At 37.3% G+C, this 24,853-nt stretch overlaps 1 long non-coding RNA gene across 1 annotated transcript in view; it reads right to left on the bottom strand.

Annotated features, from left to right (window-relative positions):
• Nucleotides 1-24,822, bottom strand: part of LOC121378380 — a 35,355-nt gene extending 10,533 nt beyond the window's left edge. Inside the window, exons 1-2 of the long non-coding RNA XR_005958720.1 lie at nt 24,781-24,822; nt 21,227-21,291 (exon numbers count right to left, since the gene is read on the bottom strand). This is a non-coding gene — a long non-coding RNA (uncharacterized LOC121378380). The remainder of the gene's footprint in view (nt 1-21,226; nt 21,292-24,780) is intronic.
• Nucleotides 24,823-24,853: the final 31 nt, after the last annotated feature.

The following is a 24,853-nucleotide window of genomic DNA, read 5'->3' on the forward strand; positions in this document are numbered from 1 at the left end:
TATCAAGGGTATTCTGTCCCGCTTTCATTAACGCTAATCCCTCAGAAGCCAGCGACACACAAGCCAGCGACATGCGATATTAAAATAGCAAAGTGACATGTTTGAGGTAAACCTGCGCCGCTTCTCTGCCAATCTGTATGAGGATTACAGCTAAAGGGACGGGGACACAGCCTTCGTCCGGCTATTGTTCGCTATATTACAGACATAAGCGGTGGGGTCTTTATCCAATTTTCGCTGCGATTCAGCTCCGGAGGAATAAATATGCAAGTGTCACAAGCCCCTGACCCGATGTTCCTCTGAATAAGATCTTATTCTGTTCAGATAAAAATCTCCGTCTCGAGGTTATTGTACGGCCATTCACTTCATATCAAGAGCAGAAAGCTTGAAAGCAGCATTTTGTCATGTTTTTTTAGCTCGAAATTGAAAGGATTTTGTTTAACTCTCTTATCCCGAAGTAAACTCGGGTGGTCACCATGAACGTGGGACACCCCTAATTATACAACGCGTTCCACGAGGCTTGTTAAATTGATCTTGGCATTATAATGACTAACTTTTCAATGCTCTCAGTCCTCCGAATGGTCTGCTTTCAACTCATCTTATTTGATCATGTCCAGCTACATCATCGTGAAAAGTGGTTCAAGCACGACTTAGCCTATTTTATTTGTTTTCAAAGAAAATAAATCTTGAAAATTTCATTTTTGTATACGTACTTGAACATCTTAAACCAACAATGCACCATTCATGGTAAGATATCTTCAGTCTGGCAACAATAAAACATACTTTACAAACTAATGCAAGTACCATAAATAAACTATAAGTACCATATACACAATTAGCTCCAAGATTAACTACAATCATACATCGCAATTATTAGTAATCACTGAAGAGGAAAATTATTAAAAATGTAATTTATTTTGGTATATAGGCTTTAGATTTGACAATAATGGACAAGTTATAAGAAATAGGATGGGGAACACCTATATCTGTCAATCAAACACATTTCGTTTATTCATTCATTTATTTTAATTTGATGTTCATGCTCTTACTCAAGAACAATTATGTTTCACTTTTAAATTTTATAAACAGATTTGATCATCACTTTTGTTTGACCCCCAAATAGCTGATGTGTTCATTGTGCTGGGGTGTCTCTAAACATTCATTCTTTCATTCATTCATACATACATTCCCAACCCGGCAATTACCCGGTACAAGGATGTGATAGGCATTTAGAAATAAAAGCTGAAGTGATTTTAAAAAGCTGAAACTTGTACCAAACCTATATAAAGGTAAATTTTAAAAATACATTTTATGCAGATCAAATCCAGTCCAGAATAAACTTTGTGAAAATTATTTTACACAAAAAAGCTGAAATCAGATAAAAAGCTAAAAAAATCACATCCCTGAATTAAAAAAATGTCTACACCCAAAACAAAAATATGCTGTGGAAATTGTTTTAATATAGTCCACAGCAAAAAAAAAGTATGTTTAAGAATTAAAAACTCCACGGTGATCTCCACAGCATTGCCGAATGCTGTGGGCAACTGCAGGGTTTGCATTCCAGGACTTGGGTTAATAGTAGCTAGTGGTTATAGTGAGAGAGAAGGAAAGAAGGAAGGAAATGTTTTATTTAACAACGTACTCAACACATTTTATTTGCAGTTATATGGCGTCAGACATATGGTTAAGGACCACACAGATATTGATGGAGGAAACCCACTGTCGCCACTTCATGAGCTACTCTTTTCTATTAGCAGCAAAGGATCTTTTATATGCACCATCCCATAGACAGGATAGCACATACCACAGCATTTGATGTACCAGTCGTGATGCACTGGCTGGAGCGAGAAATAGCTGACATGGATCGATCCCAAACCGACCACGCATCAAGCGAGCACTTTACAACTGGGCTAGGTCTCGCTCGGTATAGTGAGAGAGAAGTCCTCCCCTAAAGTCATTAAAACTTTCTCTGGATGGAGGCCAGTATCGTGATATGAACTCAATACCTTGTCTGCCTTAGATCTGATGATTTGACAACTACACAATCAATAAACCGTTCCAACTCAATATTTTACGATAATGTTTAATCTGGGATACCAGGAGATGGTCAAGTAATAATTAAGATTACCATGCAATATCAGATAATGCATAATGCATATTAAGATCATTTTTAGATAACACTTCCCATTCCTGCATAATATGGACTTCAGTAACATTTAATTTGTTTTAATGGTGATGCAGGGCATTGGACATAATATCTAATATTAACATGCATATAGAGAACAGAAATATTGTGAGAAACTCAATCTAATTAAAATTAGCTCCACTATTACATGTGGATCTAACAGCAGCCCATTGGAGCTCATGTCCAGCTGACCTTTCATTCAACCAATCAAAACCTTACTTGCAAAATCATGCCAGTGATTTGAAAAGAATTTGAAAACATTCGGGATTATGCCAAGGGTACACGAAATAATTCAGGTGAATTACGAAGTATGCCGGAAATTAACTGCACTATAAAATTTTATATAAAATTCATTTCAAGACGGAAAAGACCCCGTGATGGTATAGCCATAAAATCTGTTTATACTAGTATACAATCCAAAGTTTATTACTGCACTTTTCCCCCTGTTTTTCGATGTTGAAATTTACCAACAAGTTCGCCTATTGCATAAATAGTCTCGCCTGATATTTTTTGAATTTGTATGCTCCCGAATAACGCTATAAAAGGCAAAGTGTAATTGGTCGATATTTAAATTGTTATTTATAGATAAAATATCACCTGGACATGGGAGTCCACGCAATGCTGTTAGATCTACTGGTTAGACCCAGTAGACCTAATCTTAATCAGATTGGTGAGAAACTATACAAGTATATGAGTATATTGTTAAAACATAAAATAATAAATAACTGACATTATGCAGCTTTAATTCAGCCTGTTCAACCAAGGTAAAACAAAATATACTACAACAAAAACATTTGTGTTCCATTCATGCTATTCTGACTCTTTGAAAATGTAGAAAACAATCTAAAATGCTTTAAAAAAAAGAAAGCAAAAAAGTTCCATTCATATATCTCAAGTTCCATTCATGCTATTTCAACTGTATGAATAAATACATTACAAAACTTTAATCAAACACCTGGGAACACTGGGTTGATGTTTTACTCTAAATAAACCTATTTAATCCAAGGTCGAGTATAGTGGACGAAACCAAAGATATTAAAGCTTTGAGAATGAAAAAAATCTTAGTATTTATGCTATCTATGGGTCATCAAGTTGAAATATTAATTATTTCTCTTTGAAAAGACTGTTTTTTTTCTTCATGTACTATAATAAATGGCCAACGTTTGGTGAACACTGCATTGTGCTGGCTTCCTGAGTGAAGTCAAAAGGTGAGAGGCCAGTAAAGAGAGATCAACCTTCGCCTTGCCCAATAGTTCGCCTTGAAAGAAAAACCCAATGAAAAATGATTATAAATACTGCTCTCCACAAACTCCAAAGTTTAAAGAGTGCTTTTATTCTATTGGCCCAACGGCCAAGAGGGTTGACAAAAAGGTTAATCTGCTGACATGTCGTCATGATTTTTAATTGCATTGGTTTAATATTAATGAAGAGACTCCCTGTGCACACACAACTGTCTCAGTCAACCGTTTTTAAAAGTCTTGAGAGAAAAGCACCACTTCACATCTATACATCTGTCACTGAGAAACTGACTGCATGTTGAAACATTTCATATTGCACAGTGAATCAGATTTAAATTTATTTTTTATATAATTGAATATTTTAGTATAATGACACCAAAGAACATGGTTTGATTAATGGACAATGTGTTAAACATATAGTAAACGTGACACATGACTGAGACAATATTTAAGCCTTTCTGACTGGGATCTCATTTTCAACACTCGATGCATCCTAGATTTTGAATTTTTTGTTATGAAAACCTATTATTTCTAAATACGGTAATAAATTAAAATTATTATAGGCTACCTTTTTCTTTTTTTTACATACACAGTGAAACCTGTCCAAACCAAACCCTGAACAAACCAGAATCCTGTCAAAACTGATCAAGTTTCAAGATCCTTAATTCTTTTAATTCTACAACGTGACCCTTTAAAACACTGAATGCTGTCTAAATCGGATAAATATTAGGTCCCCGCTGTCATCCGGTTTAGACAGGTTTCACTGTAGTACACAATTTGTCTTAAGTTTTTACTTTGAATCCATGATCCTCTATACTGATGGTCATAACCTATTTTAGGTTGTGACCTCCTTTTTGTGCTTGGGGCGGGACATAGCCCAGTGGTACAGAGCTCACTCATTGGGCTATTTCTCGTTCCAGTCAGTGCACCATGACTGGTATATCAAAGGCTGTGTTATGTGCTACCCTGTCTGTGAGATAGTGCATATAAAAGATCCCTTGCTGCTAATCGAAAAGAGTAGCTCATGAAGTGGCGACAGCAGGTTTCCTCTCTCAATATCTGTGTGGTCCTTAACCATATGTCCGACACCATATAACCGCAAATAAAATGTGTTGAGTACGTCATTAAATAAAACATTTCCTTCCTTCCTTCCTTTTTGTGCTTAGCCCAGTGATAAAGTGCTCGCTTGATGCACGGTTGATTTGGGATCGAGCCCCGTCAGTGGGTCCATTGGACTATTTCTCACTCCAGCCAGTGCACCATGACTGGTACATCAAAGGCCATGGTATGTGCTAGCCTGTCTGTGGGATGGTGCATATAAAAGATCCCTTGCTGCCAATCAAGAAAAGTAGCCCATGAAGTGGCGACAGTGGGTTTCCTCCCTCAATATCTGTGTGGTCCTTAACGATATGTCTGATGCCATTATAACCATAAATAAAATGTGTCAAGTGCGTCATTAAATAAACCATTTCCTTCTTTCATTCCCTTTTTGTGCACCCTGGTCTGTTATAAACAGGACAATATCAGAGAACTTATCAACTACAACTCTGAACAATAAGCAAAAAAAACTTTGTACAGTCTTAAAAAGTAAAGAGTTCCTTGTTAACAGTGAGGGGTTTTTGGTGGAGATTTTTTTTTTTTGGGGGGGGGGGGGGGGGGGGGTATTTTGTTGTTTTTGTTTTGTTTTGTTCAAAGAACAGTTTTTAATTAGCACTAAAATCTGGAACTACAGAAAAATCCAGACGATTTTCATCTTGGACCATTTGTTGGCAATAGATGGAACTGGAAGGGGACATCAATCCTACAGACATTCATAGTCACTAGCTCTACCAGTGTGGAAAATAATTCAAATTACTCCACTACAATATCTTAGTTATTAGTCCTACCGGTCCAACCGGAGGGGACTATAGGTTTCATCTCTGTTATTCTGTACATTCATCTGTCTGTCCCACCTATAGTTTTCCAATTGTTTTTTCATAATGCCTTGAGATATGGAGCTGAAAATTTTGTGTATAGATTTATCATATACTGTTACAAATAAAGATTGACTTTCATGGAAATTTACCAATTTTTCAGTTATAGCCCTTGAATTTAGGAGATACAAAAATTTGTTGGATCGGTCAGGGACATGTATTGCTTTAGCAGTACTCTCAGAATGCTTGTTGACATAGGTATTTAACTCACAACGTATCCATTCTCACCAACATTAAATAATTATGCAAATAACCTTCACATACTATTATTAACTTTCTTGTCTTGTTCTCAGTGGTAATTTTTTAAATTATTATTCCCATTTAAAACGTTGGTCAGGAACATTTGTTAACACCTGTACCAATGGTACAATATCCCACATCCATGTTGTTAGCACGTATACCAATGCTACAATACAGCATGTCCACTTTACACCCGTAAGTTAACTGCTGTAACACACCTAGTGGGTTAACTACCCTCTAATGCCGACACTAAGTCATTAAGTGAGCCACCGTGAACAAACTCAGGCTCCAGCTGGTCAACAGTCCCGTAAAAGTCGGTGACATTAGTGACATTAGGAAGCAACCATTTGAGCCCGATTAGTCTTGTGAAATGTCATAAAAATAACTTCATCATGGTGACAGTGTCCAGTGAAACTGGAATACTGTACGTCTGGAAAAGATTTACTATGAATTAAGTCATAAAAGACTAAAAATAAATTGTTAAAGTACGGTATTGCAAAAAGAATGGATAGAAAAATCAATGTCATGCTGTGTAAACAAGCATTGTTGTATTTTTATTTCCATAAATATTTCTGAAGTATATGTACATAGGTCTTCTTTTTTTCTTTTTTTTAAGAGATAACAATACAGTTACTGTTCGTCAAACATTACAGCTGTATTCATCTCAGTTTTAACATGAGGCAGTATACAAGTCGAATCAAAAGTATCAAAGGAAAAACATACAGGATAGGATACATAATAGACACATCATGAACATAGACTTCAGGACCATCCATCTTCAGAAGGAACTCCAACATAGCCAGAGTTCCTTCTAGGAACAACAGTACACAAAGGCTTGCTGCAGACATTAGGGAAAAGAAAAGGACTATTTTTAATGCACAAACTCAGCAAATTTTAAACTACGGTTATTTTGGTGCCAAACACATATAATTGTTTTCACACTTATTTTAGAATGAAAGATGAAATGCACCCAACAGCAGCAAGGGATATTTTAAATGCACAAGACAGCACAGTATATACCACAGACTTTGATGTACCAGTTGTTGGGCACCGGTTGGGATGGGAAAAACCCTGGAGATCACTTGTGAGGTGATTGATTACACAACCAACCACAAATATATTACGCTTTGTAAAGAAACTTAAGCTTTTAAGGATGTGTTTTAGGTTTATAGTTCACTCTTCATTTCATTAACAACTTTGTTTATTTACAATGTAAGAAAAAAAATTAATGGCTATGATACTGTTCAAACTGTAAACTGTAATCTCTACAAATCCATCACCCACATAATATTCAGAAATATAGTCTGCCCATTTAATATTCCATAAAGACAATTTTGTCACAATAATGCTATGGTTGGGACTATAAAGACCAACGAACATAATATTCAGAAATATAGTCTGCCCATTTAATAAAGACAATTTTGTCACGACAATGCTGTGGTTGGGACTATAAAGACCCACCCACATAATATTCAGAAATATAGTCTGCCCATTTAATAAAGACAATTTTGTCACAACAATGCTGTGGTTAGGATTATAAAGACCCAACTCACATAATATTCAGAAATATAGACTGCTCATTTAATAAAAGACAATTTTATCATGACAATGCTGTGGTCTGGACTATAAACACCAAACAAACAAGAACGTTCACACATCACAGAGATTTGTCTAATCTGATCGCATTAACTTCCACAAGTCCAGCAGGGGCCGAAATTATCTCGCACAACAACCAAAAGCTTGTTCTTTTTATCTCGACACTTTTAGTCTTTATGACTCGCGGACTGTCCAATTTATGTTTCATACATATTAAACCAATGATGGTCTCCGTAAGATAAAGTGAGAGGCCGCACAATGGACGCGCAGTCCGGTCGTGCTCACGTCTTAATAAAGAACGCTTCATTTCCCATCTTTGATATGTCCACTTACCTGGACGGAAGGGTCAGCCACACACAAAGGCCGGGGTTAATATGCCCAAAGCTAAATGTTCAGTGAAGTTTTCAGCAAACTGTTTCAACTTCACAGGAAGCACAGTTTGTATGGCCGAGAGTATAGGGTGTGTGTTTTGCTTGAGAAGGTTTAAAGTATGGTATACATGTTTCATCAATGGACAGATATGAATTGTGTTCAGGTGTCGGGTGTACAGTATATGCATCATAAGCTGGACGTAGTATATTTGTCAGATCATGTAAAATTGGAGAAAAACCATAACACTAGAATTATTTCAATAGGGCACTGCTCCGTGGCCAACATGCTGTGCTGTGGTCACTAATGAAAGGGTATATAAAAAAAAGGTTTCAGTCCAAGTGGTATACACTACAATACATGTGACTCAGAAACCAGTAAAAAAATGCATTCATTTTTTTATCCTGTGCTATAAAAATCATTGAAGTTCAATCTAATGCAGGTTGGGGGAGGCTGGAGGAAGAGGGGAGAAAGCTGATAGGAGCGAGACAACATTAATGTGTTGCATGTGTTCAAGTTTGTTTTGTTTAACGACACCACTAAAGCACATTGATTTATTAATCATGAGCTATTGGATGTCAAATATTTGGTAATTTTGACATATAGTCTTAGAGAGGAAACCTGTTACATTTTTCTATCAGTAGCAGGGAATCTTTATATGCACCATCCCACAGCCTTTGATATACCAGTCGTGGTACACCGGCTGAAACAAGAAATAGCCAAATGCACTGAAATGTAGTTTTCCATGATTATTAGGTAGAGTATGACTATTCATCAGAACCTAAAAAGAGTTTCCGATGGGTTCCCATGATCACAAGGCACGGAACCGATGTTTGGCCTGCAATGGGCCCACCGACAGGGTTTGATCCCAGACCGATCTCGCATCAGGTGAGCACTTTACCACTGCTGGCATCATTTACAGGTTACCACAAAATATAGCCTGATAACCTATGGGTTACCACAACTATATTAAAGTTAGAAATGAAAGAAATGTTTTATTTAACAACGCACTCAACAAATTTTATTTACGGTTATATGGCGTCAGACATATGGTTAAGGATCACACAGATTTGGAGAGGAAACCCGCTGTCGCCACTGCATGGGCTACTCTTTCCGATTAGCAGCAAGGGATCTTTTATTTGCACTTCCCACAGGCAGGATAGCACAAACCATGGCCTTTGTTGAACCAGGGATCACTGGTCGGTGCAAGTGGTTTACACCTACCCACTGAGCCTTGCGGAGCACTCACTCAGGGTTTCTGGAGTCGGTATCTGGATTAAAAATCCCATGCCTCGACTGGGATCCGAACCCAGTACCTACCAGCCTGTAGACCGATGGCCTAACCACGATGCCACCAAGGCCAGTAGTTAGAATTGAATTCCTGTTACTACTACTTTTAACACCCTTACATGTGTGCCAGATGATTATTGTAGTATGCATGTATTTATGATGCATTCTTTACCTTATCACTGTTCTTAATGTATTACATGTAATTCTTTACAAGTATGTGACTCATATTTAATAACTGAACAACTGAATGAATAAATTGATGCAAATACGTGTTCTTTTTTTTATTTTATCTTATTTTATCATACTACAATAAAAAAATAAATATTCTTGAAATGTGAAATTTTTAGTGCAATTGATCACGTTCACATTACCGTTCAATCGCTTAGATGTGTACAGGTTGATTAGTAAAACTAGTAAATTTGTTATTCATTTATCACTACTTTATAGGTAGGATTCTGAAATTGTATCAGTGCACGTGAACATTGGTACGAGAAACAAAATCTGGAAGTAAATTTATCTAGCGGGCGCTGCTTAAACGCGGGTTGCCGAAATTGCTTTGCAATTGCACAAGTGCGCACGAACATCGGTGCAATTTCGTACGAAAAAACGAAATGCGGAAGTAAATTCATCTAGTGGACACTGCTTAAACGTGAAATGACTATAACTGTTTGCAATTGCACAAGTGCGGGTGAACAGCGATGCAATTCCTTACGAGAAAATGAAATGCAGAAGTCCGGAATGCATTGCCTGGTTTACCTTCGGAAACGAAACTACAGTTGAATTTTTTGTCGAGAACGAATCACCGTTCTCTACTTTTCTTACATGTGGTAACCTCTCGGTAACCTGAACGACCGCACTGCATGTGTTAAGTGTGCATTCAGTTGTTTTCAAAGGTACTAAATCAACCACATTAAATACACTGAACTTACCACAGACCAAGGAACATCATTTGTCACAAGTCATGATTATAATGCATTGCTGTATATGTGTTTAATACTCAATTCACATATTATTTATTTAAAAAAAAAAAAAAAATTAATTAAATATTATTTTGGAAAAAAAAGTAGGGAAAAAAGAAGAAGAAAAATTATGAGTACAATGAACTTGAAACTATGATCTTTTAAATGATTAGTGGGTGCAGCAATTTATTTGTATGAATGGCCTAAAGATGAAGCAACACGACATGATAACAAACAGGAGAGTAGCTGTTTGTAATAAGACAAACATTACAATTTTCATCCAAATCATCGGTTGCTATGCAACCGACTATTCTTGTATGAGATACTCGCATTGTGTAGTGCTGCCTTAAGAGTACTAGTATCTCAAATGGTGGTGGATTTCAAAGAATGCAAATCATTAACCCAAATGAAAATAAATTTCAATTTGTTAATTAAAACAAATATTTAACATTGCACACCCTAAGTATGTCAAACAATTACTGTTTTAGTGTTTAATAGTACTACAAGGACTAAATAGTTCAAGTTTGCGACTGTGGATACAGTTAGTTAAATTTATTTAACGAAATAGTTCAAACTAATTGGATAGGCTGGGTTTTATATCTAATAGTTGACTTGATGATCACAGTCATCGACAACGTTAGCACAATTACAATACAGTTAATAAAACTGGGAGTGTTAACTTTGAAAATATAAACTTAAGTTACAATTTTGCTTTCCTAAAATGATTTTTTTTTTTTATAAAATATTTTGATTTGTTTTGCACCAGAACTGGGATAAATGAATGGATGGATGGATGGAAGGGTGGATAGATGGATGGATGGCTAGATGGACAGATAGATGGATGGATGGGTGGATGGATGGGAGGGAGGGAGGGAGGGAGGGAGGGAAGGATGGATGGAAGGATGGATGGAGGGAGGGATGGATGGATGGGAGGGATGGACAGATGGACAGATGGATGGATGGACAGATGGACAGATGGATGGATGGACAGATGGACAGATAGATGGATGGCTAAATGGGTGGATGGCTGGATGGCCTGATGGATGGATGGATGGAAGGATGGATGGAAGGATGGATGGAGGGATGGATGGATGGAGGGATGGACAGATGGACAGATGGATGGATGGATGGCTAAATGGGTGGATGGCTGACTGGCTGGCCTGATGGATGGATGGCTGGATGGATGGCTGGATGGATCGATGGATGGATGGAAGGATGGATGGATGGATGGATGGATGGACAGTTGGATGGATGGAGTGAGGGATGGACAGATGGACGGATGGAGGAATGGACAGATGGAGGGATGGACAGATGGACAGATGGATGAATGGCTAAATGGGTGGATGGCTGGCTGGCTGGCTGGCCTGATGGATGGATGGATGGGTGGATGGACGGATAGATGGATGGATGGATGGAGGGATAGATGGAGGGAGGGATGGATGGATGGATGGATGGAGGATGGAGGGAGGGATGGATGGAAGGATGGATGGATGGATGGATGGAGGGAGGGATGGATGGAGGGAGGGAGGGATGGATGGATGGGAGGGATGGACAGATGGACAGATGGATGGATGGACAGATGGACAGATGGATGGATGGATGGACAGATGGACAGATAGATGGATGGCTAAATGGGTGGATGGCCTGATGGATGGATGGATGGAGGGATGGAAGAATGGATGGATGGATGGATGGACAGATGGATGGATGGATGGAGGGAGGGATGGACAGATGGACGGATGGAGGGATGGACAGATGGAGGGATGGACAGATGGACAGATGGATGAATGGCTAAATGGGTGGATGGCTGGCTGGCCTGATGGACGGATGGATGGGTGGATGGACGGATGGATGGAGGGATAGATGGAGGGATGGATGGATGGATGGAAGGATGGATGGATGGATGGAGGGATGGATGGAAGGATGGATGGATGGAGGGATGGATGGAGAGATGGAGGGATGGATGGCTAAATGGTTGGCTGGCTGGCCTGATGGATGGATGGATGAATGGATGGATGGGTGGATGGATGGATGGATGGATGGATGGAGGGATAGCTGGCTGGCTGGCCTGATGGATGGATGGATGGATGGATGGGTGGATGGATGGGTGGATGGATGGAGGGATGGATGGAGGGAGGGATGGATGGATGGATGGAGGGATGGATGGAGGGAGGAAGGGAGGGAGGGAGGGAGGGAGGGAGGGAGGGATGCAGGGATGCAGGGATGGAGAGATTGATGCAGGGATGGATGGCTAAATGGATGGCTGGCCTGATGGATTGATGGATGAATGGATGGATGGATAAGTAGATGGATGAATGGATGGATAGATAGCTAGATGGAATGAACAGACAGAATGAACAGATGAATGCAAGACTGATAAATGGAGGTAATAAAAATGATGCAAATATATTAATGGAAAGACAAGCCATGGACAAATATAATTTTGTGCTCCCAATACTCATGACGAAAAAGCTAAATCATGTAAATTAAACAGTTGACCACATCCTATCTTTTCACAATAACCTGTGATAAGATTAACTTCTAAAGAATTCAATGATACCTGTTAATGTAATATTTGCAAATATTAAGGTATGGCGATAGCAGTAAAATATAAAGTTTGTTAAAGTAAAATGTAATACAGCAGTACCCTCAAATAAAATCTATAGCTCAGTATATATAGGACATTTTGAGGCCATGCATCCTTTAAAAAAAAAACTATAATAAAAACAAAATAATACATTAATTTGTTTGAGTACAGCTAAATAAAATATGTTTTTCAAAGTCTCCATTGCACATTCCTGGTGTTGCCATTGACATCCACTCTGGGTTGGAGCCAGTACTCTTTTTGTTTTATCACAGGGGTTTTTCCATTTACGTACACTAACATTGTAAATGAATGGGAAATATTTTAGTATTTTTTTAGATAGACTATAGTAAACGAACTACTGTTTTAATATTTGGCAAAATGCTTAAAATGCAGTGTCCAATCTCAAAACATACAACCACCAAATATGGGGCACCTACAGTCTGTTTTTTTTTATTATGTACTTTCAAAATATTTTCTGGAAGAAAGTGGTTATAAAGCAGAAAAAAACAAACCAAGGAGAGTTCTATGTTGAAATGAGTAAGCTATGCAACTTCTAAGTACCATAAAACCGTTGAATTGAGTTCTACAAAACCTAAATGATAATATTTGAATAGGTTTATAGTCATATATGTACATATGTTTTTGCTCCTATGTATTAATGATGGTTTATATGTATTGGCAGGGAACATATATCACACAAACTGATGTTTTAGTAAACATTTGCTAAAACGCACATGAACACGAACATGGTCTGCCATACCAAACTTCTTTAATACCTACATACTTACCTACCTCCATCCATACATTCATACATTCATACATCACACACACACACACACACACACACACACACACACATTACACTCACTCTCGCATACATACAAACACACACACTTGCACACAAACTCACACATGACACACACACCCATCACACCAAACACACTCACCCTCCCACAGAGAGAGAGAGAGAGAGAGAGAGAGAGAGAGAGAGAGAGAGAGAGAGAGAGAGAGAGACATACCAGGTGCAGATTACATCTGCAACATAAATGCCATTTCCTTTCTGTATTACATAAATGAGAACCATGATAATACTAAACGTACCACTGATTAACTGAGACATTCACAAGACATTTATCAACTTAATCCTTCTTTCATCTAGTTACTATTTTTAGCAGATCTCATTAGATTTATAGAATGTATAAATCATGCTTTATATAACAAGAAGATTATCACGGAACACTTTACCATTATTCAGTGTGTGAGAGTTTCTCCTCATGACATCTGTGTTTATATAGTCACAGTCTCACAGACTTTCTGAATTATCAACACATAACCAATGTGGTTGACCGGAGCTTTGTCGTAATAGTGCAACAGTATAATAATAGCAAAAAATGACTGACAGATATAGTAAAATGCAATAAAGCAATGTGTCAAAGTCACTGCAAAATTGATATAATTCAAAAATTAATGGAAATATATAGAGGTTATTACCAGTGTTTTTTTGGTATTGTCAATATCATACATTAGGAATAAAAATTGTATTATTGTATTAATCCTTTATATGGCCCTGAGAGAGAGAGAGAACAATGACAGAATGAGATTAAAAGAGACAGAGTGAGACCACAAAGAGACAGGGAGAGACAAAGAGGTGTCACTGTAGTGAGATGGAATTTCAGTTTTGTTTGTAAAGTCTTCACAAACCTCATAATCATGAAAAATAGAGGTTATTACCAGTGTTTTTCAGGATCGTCAGTATCATATATTAGGAATGAAAATTGTATTATGTGAGCCTCTGGCGAGCATAATACATTATTTTTATTCCTAATACATGATATTGATGATACCGAAACATACAATGGTAATAATCTCTTTATCATATAATCTCAAGCTAAATACAACTGAACACGCAACTTTAATTCCAGTCCGCCATTACTAGATATTCAAATGATGTAAGAATATATGGCGTGGTGTATTTTTGAAAGAAAATGATGTCATACTGAAATGACGTCATTTTGGATGTCCTTAAATCAAAATAAACTAGGGCTCAATGTTTTTTGTTTTCTGAACTCTGGACAGCTTTCAGTGTAAAATTGCTACTGAAATGTTTTTATTTCATGACTATGAATGCATACATCATTTATGGAGTGTCACCTAAGTACGTTTGCTTAAAGGTCAATAAACCTAGTGCTGTGACCTCGATTAATTTACATCTAATTTGCAAAGTTATCAAATTCTTAAAGTATGTGATCTGAAAAATATCACATACTTTGATTGCACTTAAAATGTAAGATATTATATGGTAAAACATATTATTCTATTAACAGTGTAATTGTAGAAAATATTGAAATAAAACATAAAACATAAAAAATAAATATCTTCCAGTATATACATTACATGCCCTAATAAAGTCCACACTTTTTTATGAGCAAAAGTTAAAGTTTGTTTCGTTTAATGACACCACTAAAGCACATTTATCATCGGCTATTGGATGTCAAACATTTGGTCATTCATCAGAGGAAACCCGCTACATTTTTCCATTAGCAGCAAGGGATCTTTTATATGTACTTTCCTATAGGCAAAAAAGTACATACCATCGCCTTTGGCCAGTTGTGGTGCACTGGTTGGAATGGGTTGGATGGGAATCGGTCCACCATGGGGGTTCGATCCAGCAACACAAGAACCTCACCTGACTGAGCTAAATCCCGCCCCTTTTTTATGAGCAGATTAAGTATATGAATTATGAAATAACACAGAATCTATATATGATGACCTCACATCCCATCATCCCCATATATTCAATGTAATAACTGATACAATTTACACCATTCTTAACAATATGTTCCTTTGACAGCTTTCTCTCTTTGTTTTATTGATTCTTTTTAATACAGTAAAATCAGTCTAAACAAGAGTACCAAGTAAACAGTCTAGTTTAATGGGTATCCTGTTTATAGAGGTTATACTGTAACTTAAAACGGAACCATGAAAAACATTCAGTTTTAAGGGAATTACAGTTATGTGGGGTTTTACTGCATATTGAAGACAGTAATACAAAAATGAAGATGATATAACTAAAATAACAAGTGTATTTTGTTTTTGTTTGTTTATTTAAACAATCTGCATTGAGCAGGCTGTTTCTAAGGCTGGCTGACCTCAGGTATCATACAACTGAAACCACACAATCTGATAATTGTTTTCACATGTCATAAAACATCATCTGCGACTCGTAAAAAAACAAGATATAAAACAACAGAGGTGGTATCTGATCTCGATTGCCCTTTATTACCAACCAATCAGACTCTGTAGTCTTTCGCTATTCACCAATCAGGTGTTTTTTGGGAGATCCCCAAGGTTTACCATTAACGTGAAGCAGGTGACATCAAGGGGAAGACAGACCCGCCAAGAATGACTGGTGGTCACCTATGATTCCCAGTGTCAGGTGTGGTATGCCAACTCTGTGTCTCTGGGGTCGACTATAGCCAGTACCACCTGTGAGATACCTGTCAATGATTTTCACCTGATTGTTACAGCGTACCTGAACATACACTGAGTGCGAATATAGCTCTGTGGTTATAGTGCTCACCTGAGGTGCAATAGTTTAAAAGGAAAGGAAGGTTTGTTAAATGACACTGCAGCACATTTAAACAACAGCTCATTGATTCATATATATGCAATGAAACCTATCTAAACTGGACCCTGAATAAATCACAATCCTGGCAAAACTGTCAAAAAGTGTCATGGTACCTGGGGTGATGTGGTTTAGACAGGTTTCACAGTAGTTATGTTTTATACTTGGTGAAGGGAAGGAAGGAAATAAATGTTTTATTTAATGATGTACTCAACACATTTTATTTACAGTTATATGGCATCAGACATATGGTTAAGGACCACACAGATATTGAGAGACGAAACCCGCTATCGCCACTACATGGGCTACTCTTTTTCCATTAGCAGCAAGGGATCTTTTAAGCCTATATCACATTATATGATGCGACCCAACTCAACTCAACAGTTGAGTCGCGTCATGTAGTGTGTATTGAAAAATCAGCCGTCGGCGACTGATTTTCAGTCGGCCGACTGCATTTGACATGACCGAACATGTTCAGTCGCAGGCGACGGCCGTCGTATAGTGTGAACGGGTCTACGACGCGACGCGACTGTCGCGTCGTGTAAACGGTTTACACGACGCTATACAACTGATGTCTACCGGTATCCAATGGAATGTCTACATTTCATCATGTGACATAAAAGTTACAATGGCGGAATTATTCTGGACAGAGGAATAGACCCCTTCGCAGTCACCACTGTAGCGCCACCTGCATAACTATGAAAACAGGCTGGGCGATGTACACAAACAATTTTTGCCATTGATTAACATGGGATGAGATATTTTTTTTCTTCTAAAAAAAAGAATATAATTCAGAACATGGGCGTATGACCCGGGGGGGGGGGCAATTGCCCCCCCCCCCCCCCAAATTCAGGCAAAACAGTTGGAAAAATTCGGGCAGTTTTTATCTGGGTAAAATTTCGGGCAAATCAACCCCTCCAGCCCCCCTAAATCAAAGAGTCCCCATACGCCATGATTCAGAATGGTTCGCAACATTTGTTCTGTCTTTAACTGTGGTCACCATTTTAGGCCTATTGAGGCTGGTATTTACACCGTGTTGATCAGTATTATTAAAACATTATTTTAAGCATCCATGGGAACCATAAAGGAATTCTGATAAATATATAGTTCATGTTGTCGTCATTTTTCGAAACCATCAGATTTGAAAAGAAGATGTTATGAGTGCAGAACGCGGGAGGGGGCGGGATCCATGCCCTCTTGCCCGCATTTCCCCTGTTATTGTTCTCTGGCTGAGAATACTGTACTAGAACGCCTGAAAGTCAAACTTTTATTGAGGAAGTATGCCTCAAATTCCCTGTAGCCCCCCACCCCTCTAAATACTCTCCTCGGACCCTGGGTGGAACCTATATATATATATATATATATATATATATATATATATATATTAAATACCGTAAGTCATGTTACTAGACAATTTACAGTGTAAATGTGTGGTGGGTAAGGGTTTTTTAATTTGTGTGTGTGTGTGTGTGGGGGGGGTTCTTCTTATCTTTTTGGCTACTCTTCTGTTTGGAATTTTGTGTGTCGTGTGTGTGTGTGGGGGGGGGGGGGGGGTTAAACCTATTTGTGGATAATTGTGCATATGGCAAACACCCAGTTATGCTTACCGGTAAATACTAACTCGTTTCTTATTCCGTAGTCTCATCTCTCAGATTAAGTGGACCCTCGTACAAGGGTCCGTTCATGAATTAGGCTGAGTAACATTCTAGTGGGGAGGGGAAAGGATTTCATGGAGGTGTTACGAAACATGGGAATGGAGGTGTTTGTCATGAGTTATATGTCATGTTTTAAAAATAATTTTACCATATTTATTTATAAATTAAAATGCAACTAATCATTGCTGTTGTGTTTTTTAACTGATGATTTTCTATCCAGTGGTATTATGACCAAACAAACATAAATACAAAATCTTATAATATTAGTCAATATGTCTTTTGGGAGAGGTTGTGCATTGAATGTTACATAATTTTCAAGTAGTGGCATATGCGTTACAGAAGGTCACACGATTATGGGAGGAGGTCGTCTGAAAAGGAGCTTTTAAAATACTAGTGAATAGTTGGGGGTTCTTATTACTTGGATACATCTCGAGTGGTGAATTTAAAGCATTTTGAAAGTATTGTCTCATGAATGAAATACGTCACTGGTCAGCATGATCAGAAGAAAATTAGTCCTGTCGGAAGGTGCCAACAATTGGATGTGCCAGTAATGTATTAACTGTCCCTCCTATTATTTTCAGATTCCTGCCACTCACTTCAGGCGCCCGTGACTGACTCTCTCCCCCTCCCTCGGCTCTCTCTGTCTCTGTCTCTCTCTCGCACATAATGTAAATTGTACATTATTTCGATTTGAAACAGATACAGGTACGTGTGTGAATGAATTGTCGCTGGGGACAGGCATCAATAATGTATAACAAAACACCATTCACAAGTACCATGCCACTTTAGGCTATGTCGTTTTAACATCATCATGTCAACAATGGCAGCCCGAGCTCTCCAGTGTCTTGTTGGACTCATCTTAGATTTTTAAAAGAGGGGTAATTAACAAGACTTTTTTTCAGTTGAGTTGAGTCGCGTCGTATAGTGTGAACGGATTTCAGACACGACCGATTGGTCAGCGATCTAGGCTTTATATGCACCATCCCATAGACAGGATAGCACATACCACAGCCTTTGATGTACCAGTCGTGGTGCACTGGCTGGAGCGAGAAATAGCCCAATGGGCCCACTGATGGGGATCAATCCCAAACCGACCACGCATCAAGCGAGCGCTTTACCACTGGGCTACGTCTCTCCCAACTTGGTGAAGGGTGAGGAGAGGAAATCTGCTTCCGCCAAATAGGCCACTTAAAATCAACTTAATACTTTTCTTCAGCTTACAAAGTAGTATTAATTGACCATACAAGTTGGGGGGGGGGGGGGGGGGGGGGGAATGACAGCTAAAATATAGAATGCAAAAAACACACTCACACACCCAGACAGGCAGAAAGATAGACAGTATATTCTGCTAAATGGTAAGAATGGGGAACTTTGTAAGGCTTGCAAAGCCAAAATAACTGTCTTGAACAGGCATATATATATATATATATATATATATATATATATATATAGAAAAGAGGAAACCCACTATACTGTACCATTAGTTTCAAGGAATCTTTTATGTGCACCATCTCACAGACATGATAGCACATACCACAACCTTTGCAATACACTGGCTGGAATGAGAAATAACCCTATGAGTCCAATGACGGGGATTGATCCCAGATCGTCTGCACATCAGGCGAGTAATTTACCACCAGGCTACGTCCCGCCCTGCCCCGCCCACGCATCCACCCCCAGCATATGTTTGAAGAATGTGTTTTTCCAAAAAAGCACTCTTTATGAGTAAGTGATTGTTATTTAAGGTAGACAGTCTACAACAGGTTTCAATCATGTTAAAATCTTTGTGGTATGTGAGATACTTGTTTTTACTTAAAGATACTTTTATCAGTCTCATCTGTAGAACTTATACTCAATACTATCATGCATTATTCAAGAGTTACGTGAACTGTTCTGTTTCCAAAGCTTACTCAATACCAGGTTCCACTTGAGAATTTTTGCACTCAGAAAACCCAATATTTAGAAAACAAAATCTATTTCTGTATATAACTTAATAGAACAATCCGCCTTAATAATTATAACACAACCATCAGTCCTCTCAAGATCAATACACCAAGTACAATAGCAAATTTTCTTTCTTTTGTTTTTGACACAAGAAAACATCAATAATTGTTTCACTCCTTCCCCCATCCTCATAATGTTATAACATGAAGATAACAAACCTGGGAATAGACACACCTGATTATTGCATTTCAATATTATATATCTACACAATCCTACTGTGTGGCGTGGTAAAGTCATAGTGTAGTGTGTATATACAGGGGGGTGGGACGTAGCTCAGTCATAAAGCGTTCGCTTGATGTGCGGTCGGTCTAGGATCGATCCCTGTCGGTGGATCCATTGGGCTATTTCTCACTCCAGCCAGTGCACCGTGACTGGTACATCAAAGGCCGTGGTATGTGCTATCCTGTCTATGGGATGGTGCATATAAAAGATGCCTTGCTGCTAATAAAAAAAGAGTAGCCCATGAAGTGGCGACAGTAGGTTTCCTCCCACAATATCTGTGTGGTCCTTGACCATATGTCGGATGCCATATGACCGTAAATAAAATGTGTTGAGTGCATCGTTAATTACAACATTTCCTTCCTTCTTCTTTCCTCTGTATACACAGGCACAGATCCAGAGAGAGGATGCTGGGGGTACACCCCCAAATTGAGTTGATTAATGGATGAATAAAAATTAAATTGTGTTTAGTGAGGCAGATATAATATCTTGGTCCCTTGGGTGCTTATAAGGAAGATTGCCTGTATAACTAGTACCGGCCTCGGTGGAGTCATGGTTACGCCATTGGACATAAGGCTAGTAGGTACTGGGTTCGCAGCCCGATACCGATTCCCACCCTGAGCGAGTTTTAACAACTCAATGGATAGGTGTAAGACAAGTACACCCTCTTCTCTCTCACTAACCACCAACAACAACTAACACACTGTCCTAGACAGACAGCCCAGATAGCTGAGGTGAGTGCCCAGGACAGCATGCTTCAACCTTAACTGGATATAAGCACGAAAATAAGTTGAAATGATTGAATAAATAACTAGTTAATGATGTAGGATATCGGCTTTATCCTGTGAAGGTAACAACGGAAAATTAGTTATTATTATGAAAAGATTTGCTGTTATATTAATGTCACAATCTTTGTCAAATTTCAACCATTTACAAATTTGCAGTTGATTTGAGACCATTTTATTTGGTGCACAGGAACTTTATTATGTGAGTTTATAATAAGATGCTCCACCTTGTAACATTAGGAACACTCATGCCTGAACTTAAATAAAACAAAATCTGGGGTAAAAGCACAACCATTTGACAGCAATGGTGTGTCACATACACGTAATTGCTTCGGTTTTACCACTCATATATAATATATATATAATAATTATTACATTATTATTTCTTATTAACTTAATTGTAATATGTTTGACGTTATCCTTTACTTATTTTGAACATCACAGGTTTTTATATTTTTGTATCACTTTTTCAATTTCAGTTTTAAGGAATTGTGGCATGCTTACCTTATTAGAATATGATTAAGAAAATGGATTCTTGGCAGGTGAGATTTCATGATGCAATACACAAGCTGAAAATAGATCAATATGTAAATCAACACATTTTTTAACACAAAATATTTCACTTAATTTAACAACGACAATCACAAAGTAATTTTAACATCATTGGAATTCAAAATAAACTATAAAAATTAATGAACATTAATTAATGTAATGTTAATATTATAGGAAGTCCAAAGAAACTATGAAATGAACTTTAATTAAAGTAATGTCAACATTTTAGGAAACCCAAATTTTGAAATGAACTGTAATTATGTTGCTGCCATCAATAAATAATTTTTTCTCAAGTTTCACTCTTCATTTAAAATAAAGAGATATTGTTAAAAAAAACAAATTATGGTTACTTGGTTGAAACCAACATATTACTACAAGATGACTGAAAGGAACTTTAATTAATAATTTTTAAAAACATGGTATTAATGATGACATAGCTTCTTGGTAGAGCAAGTGGATAATTTCACTCATTAATGCCATTTATTATCTTTTAACTTCAAAAACTGTGTTACGTGAAAATCAAAGACCCATGTAATTGTCATGGCACAACAGAAACAACAACAAAATCCAACAGATTTAATATAAATCATTTATGATATTTTAAGTATAACGACTATTTTGTTATCCAAAATCAATCAACTAGCATGTGTTGGTCCAAATAATAAAATCTGGATATTTAATGATAAAGGTGATGACCATGCACATGTGCAGGTGGGGGGTGTCAAGAGGCCAACCCTCCCTAGGTTTTTAATTGTCCTGATGGAATAAGTTCACCCCACCCCTACCAAGAAACTTCTCTTGCCAGTTAAGACCCTCCTGCACACGACTGTGCTAACAGAAAAATAAACATCATAATAAACTGATCTAGGGGAGATAACTGTAGAATAACTCTGAAAGGCACTTTTGTCCTTTTAGATAGCGCTAAACCAAATAACATCCAGCTGGGTCAAACTTTGAAGTTCATTTGTAATAAATATGACAACTTGTTTGTTGTTAAAAAAATGATTTTACCTGGGCAATAAATGCATGCAATTTTATTTCATATAGTACCACTGTGTTAAGTAGCCTTGTGCTTGAAACATGTTTGATTTGAGGTACCTGTACTACAATTTTATTCAAAAGTATTGGTACTGTAAAAACATCTGGTAATATAAACAAATCTCCCATGAAAGGTTCCACTTTTTTCATTTAATACTTCGGAATATTCATATTTATTCATATTTGGTTGATACATTGCATTTTAGCGTTTTTAACCAAAAGTCACCTATGGGATTTTATTTAGTATAATACAACCAATATCTACATGTAGAAACTCATCTAGGGGAGATAACTGCACAGAACTCTGAAAGATACTGTACATGTATTTGCTCCTCTTAAACATTGTAGGACATTTCTATTTAAAATTTAGTTTCTTGTCTGAAATATTTCCATCATGTGTAGTGTCCGATGCCATATAACCGCAAATAAAATGTGTTGAGTGAATCGTTAAATAAACCATTTCCTTCCTTCCTTTCCTTCCATGTCTAGTGTGAAATTTATTTCCGAGTTTATAATCATACATGTATATACATTCATCCTGCATTCCAGATCAAAAAATGTTCTAACCTTATTAGCAATCAAGTAATTGATTATGAACACACCGGCCTCGGTGGTATCGTGATTAGGCCATCAGTCTACAGGCTGGTAGGTACTGGGTTCGGATCCCAGTCGAGGCATGGGATTTTTAATCCAGATACTGACTCCAAACCCTGAGTGAGTGCTCCGCAAGGCTCAATGGGTAGGTGTAAACCACTTGCACCGACCAGTGATCCATAAATGGTTCAACAAAGGCCATGGTTTGTGCTATCCTGCCTGTGTGAAGCGCAAATAAAAGATCCCTTGCTGTTCATCGGAAAGAGTAGCCCATGTAGTGGCGACAGCGGGTTTCCTCTTAAAATCTGTGTGGTCCTTAACCATATGTCTGACACCATATAACCGTAAATAAAATGTGTTGAGTTTGTCATTAAATAAAACATTTCTTTTGATTATGAACATGTACTCATAGTGCATGTACTCAGAGAAGGTGCAATCGGCGTTACAACATTTGTCATCATATATCAAAATGTTCATCGGAGTCTGTAGATTATGAAAACCTTTATTTGGGGGTACCCTCTCCCGGAATTTTGGGGAAATGAAATCTCATGTAATTAACATAAACAGTCACAGCATCCTTATTATTTGATTTAAATAGATGAAATTGTATGATATTATAAGTTATGTACCATTAAATGTTATTGTGAAGCTTAATTGAAAAACTTTAGCATAACAAGAGTTATTGCCCTGGCTAAAGTTGAATTTTATGATTTTAAGCATTCAAATGCATACTGGCTGTGGCGTGGACCTACTCAAAATCTAATGCTCATATACATTAAATATGAAGTTTTCAGGTAAAAAAAAAAGTTCAATTTTTAAAAACAATTTTTTATTATTTATTATTATTTAATGTATTTTATTAACATTTCTATTAAGAACAATATTTCTTGTCAATACAAATATGATTTAAAACTCAATATGAGCATTAGATTTTGAGTAGGTCCATGCCACAGCCAGTATGCATTTGAACACTTAAAATCATAAAATTGAACTTTAGTAAGGGCAATAACTCTTGTTATGCTAAAGTTTTTCAATTAAGCTTCACAATAACATTTAATGGTACATAACTTATAACATCATACAATTTCAGCTATTTAAATCAAATAGTATGGTTACTGTGACTGTTTATGTTGATTACATGAGATTTCATTTACCCAAAATTTCGGGAGGGGGTACCCCCAAATAAAGATCAATATCTCAGCCCGCACTAAATTGCCGCAATGTCATCATTGGTTTTCATAATCTACAGACTCAGATGAACATTTTGATATATAATAACAAATGTTGTAACCCTGGTTGCAGCCCTTCCAAAAATATTGGTCTCAGCTGCTCTACTATCAAGGAATCTTGAATGGTAAAATATCTTTAAAAGTTCAACAAGATGTATTTCTAAAAAGTACTTGCAAAAAACCCAGAATAATTCAAACATGTATGCCTACTGGTAAAATCAAAACAATATCTTCAGCTTCTATAAATATTTATCATCCAAGAATATTAATTTACATAATAATCATCACAAACTTCCACGTCAAATGTCAAGGACGAAAGAGAAACTTACATGGGGGGGGGGGGGGGTGGTGGAGGAATGCACATTGTTTTAAATTACGTAGATTACCATACCTTAATTCTATATGACATTCAATGGCCTCCTTATTAACTTTTATGATAATACTAGAACTTTTTTACAAAATAAGTTAACAGAGATGCCATCAGACGCGCAAAATTCAGTATATTGCGAATAAGCTAACTACGGTACCACATAACCACAAGGCATTTATCACATGTTTTTCAACCAGGACTGTCATTAAATGCAAGTGGAAATACGATATTTTAAACTCATATCACACAATCAAAGCTGATAACAATAAAAACACCTGTAAACAACAGCGCTGCTGACAGGTAGTTTTACAAGATACCATCACACAGCACAAACAAAATAGTGCATAA

Source organism: Gigantopelta aegis, chromosome 2, assembly GCF_016097555.1.
Source record: "Gigantopelta aegis isolate Gae_Host chromosome 2, Gae_host_genome, whole genome shotgun sequence".
Classification (NCBI taxonomy): domain Eukaryota; kingdom Metazoa; phylum Mollusca; class Gastropoda; order Neomphalida; family Peltospiridae; genus Gigantopelta; species Gigantopelta aegis.